We start from the raw sequence: 10,594 nt of genomic DNA, 5'->3' as shown, positions 1-10,594 counted from the left end.
GGCTCAGTGACTAGTTTTAATATTTGGTGGAGTTTCAATGTATAGGGAAGCCCAGCTGCTTTAGAAGGATGGCTGTTTATGGAGATTGTGCAGTTTACCAGAAAGGGATGTTTGGCAGGCCGGTTGGTTAGAATCATAATCCATACTGGAAAGCTTAAACCTTCACTCACTGGATAGCTTGCAGCCAGCTTCCCAGAGCCCTAATTTCTCCATCTGTAACATAGGGAGACTACTTTTCGTCCTTCCTTAAATTCCACTTGTTTTAGAAATGAAAGATGAGTAAGGTGCCTTTATTTATTTATTTATTTTTTTTGCGGTGTGCGGGCCTCTCACTGTTGTGGCCTCTCCCGTTGCGGAGCACAGGCTCCGGATGCGCAGGCTCAGCGGCCATGGCTCACGGGCCCAGCCTCTCCACGGCATGTGGGATCTTCCCGGACCAGGGCACGAACCCATGTCCCCTGCATCGGCAGGCGGACTCTCAACCACTGCGCCACCAGGGAAGCTCAGGTGCCTTTATTTTTATAAAGAATTCATTTAGACCTCATCTTCATTGCCCACTGTCTGTGTTTATATTTTGGCAAAAATAACATTTTTTTCTAGAGACCACCATAATTTCTTCCTATCCAGATTATTTTAGTTCAGTTCAATATATATTTATTTATTTGTTTTTTTAAAGTTGTTTATTGAAGTATAGTTGAATTACAATGTGTTAATTACTGCTGTACAGCAGTGACTCAGTTATACATACATATATACATTCTTTTTCATATTCTTTTCTATCATGGTTTGTCACAGGATATTGAATATAGTTTCCTGTGCTATTCAGTAGGACCTTGTTGTTTATCCATTCTATATATATCAGTTTGCATCTGCTAATCCCAAATTCCCAATCCAGCCCTCTCCCAGGCCCCTCCCCCTTGGCAGCCACCAGTCTGTTTTCTATAACGTATATTTATTGAGTCCTTTCTATACGCCAGATACTATTCTAGGCACTGGCGGTAAAGCAATGCCTGTTTGTCATAGAGTTTCCATTCTGGTTGGGGAGACAGTGGGCTTATTAAAATGAGTGAATTGCAGACTCCCCTGGTGGCGCAGCGGTTAAGAATCCACCTGCCAATGCAGGGGACATGGATTCGAGCCCTGGTCGGGGAAGATTCCACATGCCTTGGAGCAACTAAGCCCGTGCGCCACAACTACTGAAGCCCGCACGCCTAGATCCCGTGCTCCACAACAAGAGAAGCCACCGCACTGAGAAGCCCGTGCACCGCAATGAAGAGTAGCCCCTGCTCGCCGCAACTAGAGAAAGCCTGCACGCAGCAGCGAAGACCCAACCCAACCAAAAATAAATAAATAAAATATTAAATTACTTAAAACTTAAAAAAATAAATTTTTTAGTATGTAGGAATGTGATAAAAGCTCCAGAGAAATACAAAGCAGGAAGGGGGGGATGAGGAGTGCTGAGTTGGATAGCCAGGGTAGACCTCACTTAGAAGGTGACATTTGAACAAAGCAGTGCAGCTCTCTGAGGGAAAAGACTATGCAGGGAGAATGGTCTTCAAAGGCCATTGGAGTATGGCCATATGGAAGTATGCCTGGAGTGCTTGAGGAGCTATGAGGAGGCCAGTTTGGATGGAAAAAGTGAAGAAGGGGGAGAACAGTAGGAAACGAGGACAGGAAGGTAATAGGGACCAGATGTAGGCCTTAAAGACCTTACATTTTACATAGAGTAGGGATCTATTGGAGAGTTGGATCAGAGGAGTTCTGAGATCTACCTTATGTTCTAAGAGATTGCTCTTCATTCTTGTATTGTGATGGACAGTGAGGAATGGGGGAGGATGGGAAGTAGTGTGGGCAATTAGGAGGCTATTGTAATAATCCACATGAGAGATAATGGTGTCCTGGACTGGAGTGGTACCAATGGAGTGGTGAAAAGTAGTCATATTTTGAATGTATTTTGAAGATGGAACAAATAAGTTTTCTTGACTGATTGGATGTGAGAGTGTAACAAAGGAAAGCAGTCAAGGATGACTCCATGGTTTTTGGCCCGAGCAATTGGAAGGATGGAGTTGCCATTAACTGAAATGGGGAAGGCTGTTAGTGGAGTGGTAGTGGGTGGGAAAACTCTAGTTCAGTTTTGAACGTTAAGTCTATTAGCTGGAAATTTTCAAACATACATAAAAGTAGAGAGATTAGTTCAGTGAACCCCATCACCACTTCGATAGCTACCATATATATTCTTTTTTTTTTTTTTTTGCGGTACGCGGGCCTCTCACTGTTGTGGCCTCTCCTGTTGCGGAGCACAGGCTGCAGACGCACAGGCTCAGTGGCCGTGGCTCACGCGCCCAGCCGCTCCGCGGCATGTGGGATCTTCCCGGACCGGGGCACGAACCCATGTCCCCTGCATCGGCAGGTGGACTCTCAACCACTGCGCCACCAGGGAAGCCCTAAAACCTGTATTTTATTCAGATTGACTTAATTCTTACCTAATTTCCTTTTTCTGTTCCAAGATCTCATTACACATCATTTAGCTGTCCTTGGGCTCCTCTGGCTCTAACAGTTTCTTAGAAGTTTCTTGTTTTTGATGACCATGACAATTTTTTTTTAACATCTTTATTGGAGTATAATTGCTTTACAGTGTTGTGTTAGTCTCTGCTGTATAACAAAGTGAATCAGCTATATGCATACATATATCCCCTCCCTCTTGCATCTCCCTCCCACCCTCCCTATCCCACCACTCTAGGTAGTCACAAAGTGCCGAGCTGATCTCCCTGTGCTATGCGGCTGCTTCCCACTAGCTATCTATTTTACGTTTGGTAGTGTATATATGTCCATGCCACTCTCTCACTTTGTCCCAGCTTACTCTTCCTCCTCCCCGTGTCCTCAAGTCCATTCTCTACGTCTGCGTCTTTATTCCTATCCTGCCCCTAGGTTCATCAGAACCTTTTTTTTTTTTTTAGATTCCATATATATGTGTTAGCATACGGTATTTGTTTTTCTCTTTCTGACTTCACTCTGTATGACAGACTCTAGGTCCATCCACCTCACTACAGATAACTCAATTTCGTTTCTTTTATGGCTGAGTAATATTCCATTGTATATATGTGCCACATCTTCTTTATCCATTCATCTGTCAATGGACACTTAGGTTGGTTGCTTCCATGTCCTGGCTATTGTAAATAGTGCTGCAATGAACATTGTGACCTTGACAATTTTGAGAGGTACTGGTCAGGTATTTTGTAGGATGCTCCTCTACTGGAATTTGCCTGGTGTTTCTCATGCCTAGACTGGAATTATGGGTTTTGGGGAGGAAGATCACAAAAGTAAAATGCCATTTTCATCATATATCAAGGGCATATACTATCTACATGACTTAGGACTTGGTGTTGACCTTGATCACCTGGCAGAAGTGATGTTTGTCAGATTTTTCTACTGTTACTACTTTTGCCCTACTCTGCCTCCTTTTCCATACTGTACTCTTTGGAAAGAAGTCACTCTGCACAGCCCAAACTTAAGGAATGGGGGTTATACTCTCCCTCCTTTAGGGCTGAGTATCTACATAATCTGGGGGGAATTTTTCTGCATAGGAGATTTGTCTTTTTATCACATTTGTGAATGTATTGAACCATTTATATCAGGGACTCATGGGTATTTTATACTTTGGGTCATAAACCACTATTTATTTGATTTTATTGCTCAAATTGTTCGAGCTTTGGTCATTGGGAGTTCTTTCAGTTAGCTCCTGTGACATACACCCACCGATCTGTTTTTTGTTTGTTTGTTTGTTTTAGGAACACTTTCTTTCTGGCACTACCAGATGCTTCGGGCTCATTTTGTATATTTCCTGTTCCGGTCTGAGAATCAGCCTTTTCTCTAGGGAGCCCTGGTTCCTTGTAATGTAGTGGTATTAGAAACTAAGACCTGGATGCTACCTGTGCTCGTTGCTACTAGGGTGTTTGCTGTAGTATTTTAAAGCAAAACCAACCCCCTAGCACCATGTTGTTTAATACCTCATAGTGTCTGTAAAAAAATAAGGATATCTTCTTAAAAGATGTCAAAATGTCAAAATGTCCTGTGGCTGCCAGAAAAAATTACCACAAATTTAGTGACTTAAAACAACAGAAATTCTCTCACAGTTCTGGAAGCCAGAATTCTGCAATCAGGCTGTCTGAAGAACTCCATTCCCTCAGAATGTTCTAAGGAAGAATCCATTCTTGCCTCTTCTACCTTCTGGTAGCCCCAGGCATTCCTCTTCACTCTGATCTGTACCTCCTTGGTCACACTGCCTCTTCCTTTTTTCTGTGTATTCTCTGTGTCTGTCCCAGCTCCCTCTGCCTCACTAGGGATACTTGTTATTGGGTTTAGGGCCCACCCAGATAATCCAGGAAAATTCCTTAATCCTTTCAAGATCATCCTCTCAAAATCCTCAATCACATATTTTGTCATATAAAGTAATATTTACAGGTTCCTGGAATTAACACAAGGATATATTGGAGGGGGGTCACCATTCAGTAAACTACAATAAAAATATTAATAATGATTTCTTAACGTTATCTATGTTCTTAATATTCCCCCATCCATGTTCAGATTTCTCTATTGTCTCAAAAGTATCTTTTTTGTTTTGTTTTGTTTTTTGCAGTAGGCGGGCCTCTCAGTATTATGGCCTTTCCCGTTGCGGAGCACAGGCTCCGGACGCGCAGGCTCAGCGGCCATGGCTCACGGGCCCAGCCGCTCCGCGGCATGTGGGATCTTCCCGGACCGGGGAGCACAAACCCGCGTTCCCTGCATCGGCAGGCGGACTCTCAACCACTGCGCCACCAGGGAAGCCCAAAAGTATCTTTTTTGCAGTTGGCTTATTTGCATCAGGATCTAAACAAGGTCCACTCATTGATGTAATTATGTCTCTTAAGTCTCTTATGATATAGAACACCTCACTCTTTTTTTATACTCTGAAATTGTCGGAGAAATTAGGTCATTCCCCGATACATTGGCCTACATTCTGGATTGGTCAAATGGCTTTTTTGTGACGACGTTTCTCTTTATTTCCTGAAAACTGGAAGTTGGAGCCAAGAGTTTGATTAAGATTCAGATTCAACTGATTTTTAGACAAAAATACACTACTTCCTAAGTATTACTGTGTAGTTCAAATTGCATCATATCATGAGACATAATTTATAGCTGCCCCACATTTCATGATCTAAGAGTGATTAAAATATACAAGTGATAGCAAATGTCCTTTCAGTGTAAAAATCCCCCATCAACCCTCTAATGATTTTAGCATTTATCAATGACTGTTGCCTAAATCAAATATTTATTAAGCATCTTTGTTCTGGTCCCGATTATTTCCCTTAGGTTAGTTTCATCTTTTATTGTCCCCTTTATTTCTGTAGCAGACTATTTAGAAAAGTTCTTTTCACCCTCCATCTCTCTTGAGATCTCCAAATCCATTAGGTCTAGGGACATCTGAGACTGAGGGGGTACAATCTGTCTTGCCTGGCGAGATAATTAACTCAGTGTTTCCTAAAGTTCACACTTGGAGCCCAGGAAGCAGGTGGTTGTAATTGGAGCCTGTTGGGTGGGTGGGGTTAGGGGAAGGTGGGTAGAGGGAAGCATGGCGGATCTGGCGATCTATCCTTTCCTGGGGTCAAACTCAAAGGCTTACTGGAAGGAACTACAAGAAAATCCTTTAATAAAGCCTGAGCTCTTTGATTTTAGAGGAGCGAATTAAGGCACGGCCGAAGAAAGAGTCCATAGGGGTTAGGTAGAATCAAGGTATAGCGGGGTCCTGCAGCGCCAGAGCTTAGCCTTTAACAGATTTAACCTTGAGACTACATCTCCCAGAATTCCACTCGACGAGTCCCACCCCCGTTGAAGCGATTGCGTGTGCGCGAGCCCTGTGACCGCCTGCCCTCCCAAACTCCACAATCCCCGAGATTCCGCGCGCCTGCCTTCCTCCCGCTGGGATCGCCCCTTCAGGCCCTCCGTCCGTCCGCTGGGGGCGCGCGCAGTGCGTGGCTGGTGGCAGCGGCGCCGGCGGCTGATAGCGCGGGCCGTGTGGCCGTGCGTGGTTGCTAGGGGCGCCTGAGGCCGCCCGCTCGCCCGGAAGGCCAAGGGAGGAAGCAGCCCGGAGCCGGCGCCCAGCCGGGGCGAAGCTGAGTCCGCTGGGTGAGTGTGGCCGTGGAGCCAGGAAAATGACCCTCCGCCGCCCCGACTCTCCCGCCCCTCCCTCTGCCCGAGTCCTTTCACGCGGCCCCCAGCCCTCTGGCCGCTCCTGTCCCAGCCCTGCTTCCTGCCCGCCACCTCTCCATCCCCTGGGAGGAGAGGGGGCCGCGTCCTCCCACCCTGCCAGGACTTCGCGCCTCTTCGGAACCCTTCTCCCCCCTCCCTCCTCCGCCCCCTTCCCCGCCACGCCCAGTGAACTTAGTCGCCCCGCCTTTGGGTGCCCCGAACCCTGCAGCATCCTCTCACCCTGGGCCTCCGTGCCTCGTCTTTCCCGCTCCGCTGCAGTTTAAATTCTCCCTGCTTGGGTGTAAGCCCAAGCTCCTCTCAGGCCTCACGGCTGAATTTTACATGGATACCCACTTTTTAACTTCCCCATCTTCACTATCTGTAGAGAAATACTTTCTTAAACTAGAGATTCAAACAGCATCCGAGATGCTGTGGAATTAAATTCTTCATGTATCCATACATCCATTACTTCATTTAATCATTCAACAATTTTTAATAAACATCGACAAATATTTAGTGAGCCAGGGCACTGTGGAAGCCCCGGCGGGGGGGCGGATACAGTGGTGAGCAAGGCAGGTGTGTTTTCACAGAGCTTATAGTCTAGGGGAGATTTTAATCAGGTAAACAGCATTTGCCGTATGTGTGGTGTGCGTTCTGATAGAACATTAGAAGGATATTTAACCCAAATTTACTTGGAAAACTATATTATCCCCATTCCCTGGTCTTCACATTCCCAATCTGGATCTAGGAAATGTTTTAATCCTTCCTTCCTTAGGGAGTTATCCCTGCTCTCTCAGTTACTCCAGATCCCATCTTCCTTAACGTCATTACCTGTTGATTTAGCCAGTCAACGAGTAGCCGGGAGACCCTTTGGGACAGTGTTCTATCCCATCCTTAATTTCTTGCAATAAATACTGAGGCATTGTTTGCATAAAAACCACTCACTTGGTGCCCGTAAAGTTACCAGCTGCTTATTAATTGGGCTGAATGGAGCATTGAAAAATGTATCAAGTGTTTTCTGGGAATAAAGAGGTGAGAGGACATTCCAGATACAAAGTAGCTTTAGTAAAGATACTAAAGTAGCTTTAGTAAAGGCCTGAAAAGAGAACTGGAAACAGTCGGATAGACCTGAGCTGTGTTTGGAGGGAACCAGCCCGGGACAAATAGGAATAGGGAAATTAATAGGGGTTAGATCACAAAGGGCTTTGGATGTTTTGCTGAGGAGTTAGAACTACATCCTCCAGAGCAGTGGTTTTCAAGCAGGATATTCAGGGGCCTGAGACTTCCAAGGGATAGATATGCACATATAGTTTTAGAAGAATCAGTTCCCAGATCCTCAGCTTCCAAATGAACGCTTCTAAAACTGACCTTACAAAAAAGGGGTGGAGAGTGTCATATCTCTCACGCTCTCAAATTTTACTATAGCATATTTTTCTGAGTATAAAAACCTCAGGTTGGCAAACGGAATATTTTGGAAATATTAATTTCAGGGGGGCCTTCTTTGGTGTTTGATTAAGTTACCTCAAAAACCTAGAAGGGCTTCAGCGGCCGGCGCCGGGGGATAGCACGCATGCGTCTTCTCTTTGAATGGGTGGCACCCTTATCCTCGCGGCGGCGGCAGGAGCCGTGGCCGTGCTGCTGGCAGTGCGGCTATGGGTAGTGCTGCGTCCCCGCGCCGCTGTGCTCCGGCGGTCTCTCAGCCTCTTGGTGGTGGCTGGGTCCGGTGGGCATACCACTGAGATCCTGAGGCTGCTCGAGAACTTGTACGATGCCTACTCTCCTAGACGTTATATCATTGCTGACACTGATGAAATGAGTGCCCGTAAAATAAATTCTTTTGAAGTAAATCGAGCTGATAGAAACTCCAGTGCTACGTTTCCCGAATACTATATTCACCGCATTCCCAGAAGCCGGGAGGTCCAGCAGTCCTGGCTGTCTACGGTACTCACCACCTTGTACTCTGTGTGGCTCTCCCTTCCCCCTGACTCACCGAGTGAAGCCAGATTTGGTAAGAAAACTGAGCCATATGGGAAAAAATTGACTTGCCCAAAGTCTGAGGGCCACTAAGTGGATCCAAACCCGGAAAGCCTGAGACTGCAGCATCTATACTCTAATCATTGTACTATTCTACCCTTCTGTTTGGGACATAACTATTGAATTCATGAATAAATTTCCTAATAGGGTCATAGAGATGAGATCACCTAGAAAAAACAAACAAACAAACAAACCCTAGAAGTCTTCCTGTCTTCCCCTGTGTAATGCACACTGCTGTTAGAGTGAAGCTTGTTCCTTGTTGGGATATTCTGAATTCAGAAGAACACAACAGTTGGAGACTTCCCTGGTGGTCCAGTGGTTAAGACTCCACCCTCCCAATGCAGGGGGCCCAAGTTCGATCCCTGGTCAGGGAACTAGATCCTGCATGCTGCAACTAAAAGATCCTGCATGCAGCGATGAAGATCCTGCATGCTGCATCCAAGACCCGGTGCAGTGAAATGAATAAATAAATATTAAAAAAAAAAAAAAGAACACAACAGTTAAATGTGTCTAAAATGTTTTTTGGGACCACAGATTTTTCAACCTGTATTGGATAGAAGTTGCATAAATTTTTTTAAGAGAGATTTCTTTTAGTTTAGATGTGTTAATCAGATAGTTAAAACTCATTTTATTAAATCGTCATGAAATGTTTATTTCAGTTACAGTTAATCCTTACCTTAGTTCTTTCTATAAAATATTTAGTATTTTCTACCTCCTCTTAACAAAAGGATAAACTTGTTTAAACTTGTGATGAAAAATTTTAGAGTTCAACTTTAAGATGTGCAAGGAATACATGGGTTTAATTTTTTTTTTTTTTTTTTTGGCTCTACCGCATGGCTTGCAGGATCTCAGTTCCCCAACCAGGGATTGAACCTGGGCCATGGCAGTGAAAGTCTGGAATCCTAACCACTAGGCCACCAGGAACTCCCCACGGAATACATGGTTTTAAAAATTCCTAGGGGAATACATGAGTAAAATCATCGGAAGAGTATATTGCAGGAAGACCACGGAAAGGTAATTAGCAGGAAGGTAACATCAGATTTGTGCTTGAGATTACTACTGTAGTGTCAGTGTGCAGTTTGAATAAGTAAGATTTTAGACTGAAGGCAGGGGGCCAATGAGAAAACTAGAGACCAGACTAGAGAGGATGAGGGCTTTATAGTGGTTGCAGTGAGGGAGAGGGTTTAGAGAGAGATTAACAGTGGTAGAGTGGACAAAACCTGGTGGCAAAGTAGATGTAGGGAGTGGGACAAAGAGCAGTCTGGAATGATCCTTGTTTTCTGACTTCAGTGATTAAGTGGGTGGTGATGCAGGAGGAACTATTAGGAGGAGGGCTTTGAGGAGAAAGATAAAGGAGTTTGGGCATGCTGAATTGAGGTTCCTGCAGCACATCAAGGAAGAAAGCCCTGGGAGGTTGTTCTGACATGTCTGAGTGATGAAAGAAAGTTGAGAATGTAGGAGATGGTTGAGGCCATGGGATAAAAGAGGTTGCTTTGCTTTGGGAAAGTTTGTGTTAATAGTTGCAACTGCCATTTATTGAGCGCTTACTATGTGCCAGGCCAAGTGAGAAGACTGAGCACAGAGGAGCACCAACTTTGAGAGAGTAGGTAGGGGAAAAGGGACGGAAGAAGGGAGACAGAATATTTATAACCAAATCCAAAAATGAATATGTAAATGAAAAATCCCTTGCTGAAAAACTATTTTTTTCTCTGTTTTCTACTATTTTTATTTATTTTAAAATTTTATTCTATTTATTTATTTTTTATACTGCAGGTTCTCAGTAGTTATCCGTTTTGTACATATTAGTATATATATGTCAATCCCAATCTCCCAGTTCATCCCACCACCACCGCTCCACTCCCATACCCTGCTTTTCCCCCCTTGGTGTCCACTTTTGTTCTCTACATCTGTGTTTCTGTTTCTCCCTTGGAGACTGGTTCATCTGTACCATTTTTCCAGATTGCACATATATGCGTTAATATACGATATTTGTTTTTCTCTTTCTGACTTACTTCACTCTGTATGACAGCCTCTAGGTCCATCCACGTTTCTACAAATGACCCAATTTCATTCCTTTTCATGGCTGAGTAATATTCCATCGCATATATGTACCACATCTTCTTTATCCATTCATCTGTCGATGGGCATTTAGGTTGCTTCCATGACCTGGATATTGTAAATAATGCTGCAGTGAACATTGGGGTGCATGTGTCTTTTTGAATTATTGTTTTCTCTGGGTATATGCCCAGTGGTGGGATTGCTGGGTCGTATGGTAATTCTATTTTTAGTTTTTTAAGGAACGTCCATACTGTTCTCCATAGTGGCTGTATCAATT

The 10,594-nt window shown here is 44.4% G+C and overlaps 1 protein-coding gene and 1 pseudogene across 2 annotated transcripts in view; both read left to right on the top strand.

Annotated features, from left to right (window-relative positions):
• Positions 1 to 6,041: 6,041 nt before the first annotated feature.
• The window catches only part of TTLL4 (tubulin tyrosine ligase like 4), a 39,508-nt gene continuing 34,955 nt past the window's right edge, over positions 6,042 to 10,594 (top strand). Inside the window, exon 1 of one of the 2 annotated variants that reach the window (XM_060016097.1) lies at positions 6,042 to 6,162. The gene's annotated coding sequence lies outside the window, so the exon portion shown is untranslated. The remainder of the gene's footprint in view (positions 6,163 to 10,594) is intronic. The other variant, XM_060016095.1, reaches the window with a different exon arrangement.
• Positions 7,787 to 8,292, top strand: LOC132428772 (UDP-N-acetylglucosamine transferase subunit ALG14 pseudogene; annotated as a pseudogene).

This window comes from Delphinus delphis, chromosome 7 (genome assembly GCF_949987515.2).
Source record: "Delphinus delphis chromosome 7, mDelDel1.2, whole genome shotgun sequence".
NCBI classification, from domain to species: domain Eukaryota; kingdom Metazoa; phylum Chordata; class Mammalia; order Artiodactyla; family Delphinidae; genus Delphinus; species Delphinus delphis.
Note: the sequence above shows the minus strand (reverse complement) of the source record. Positions and strands in the feature narration are given on the sequence as shown.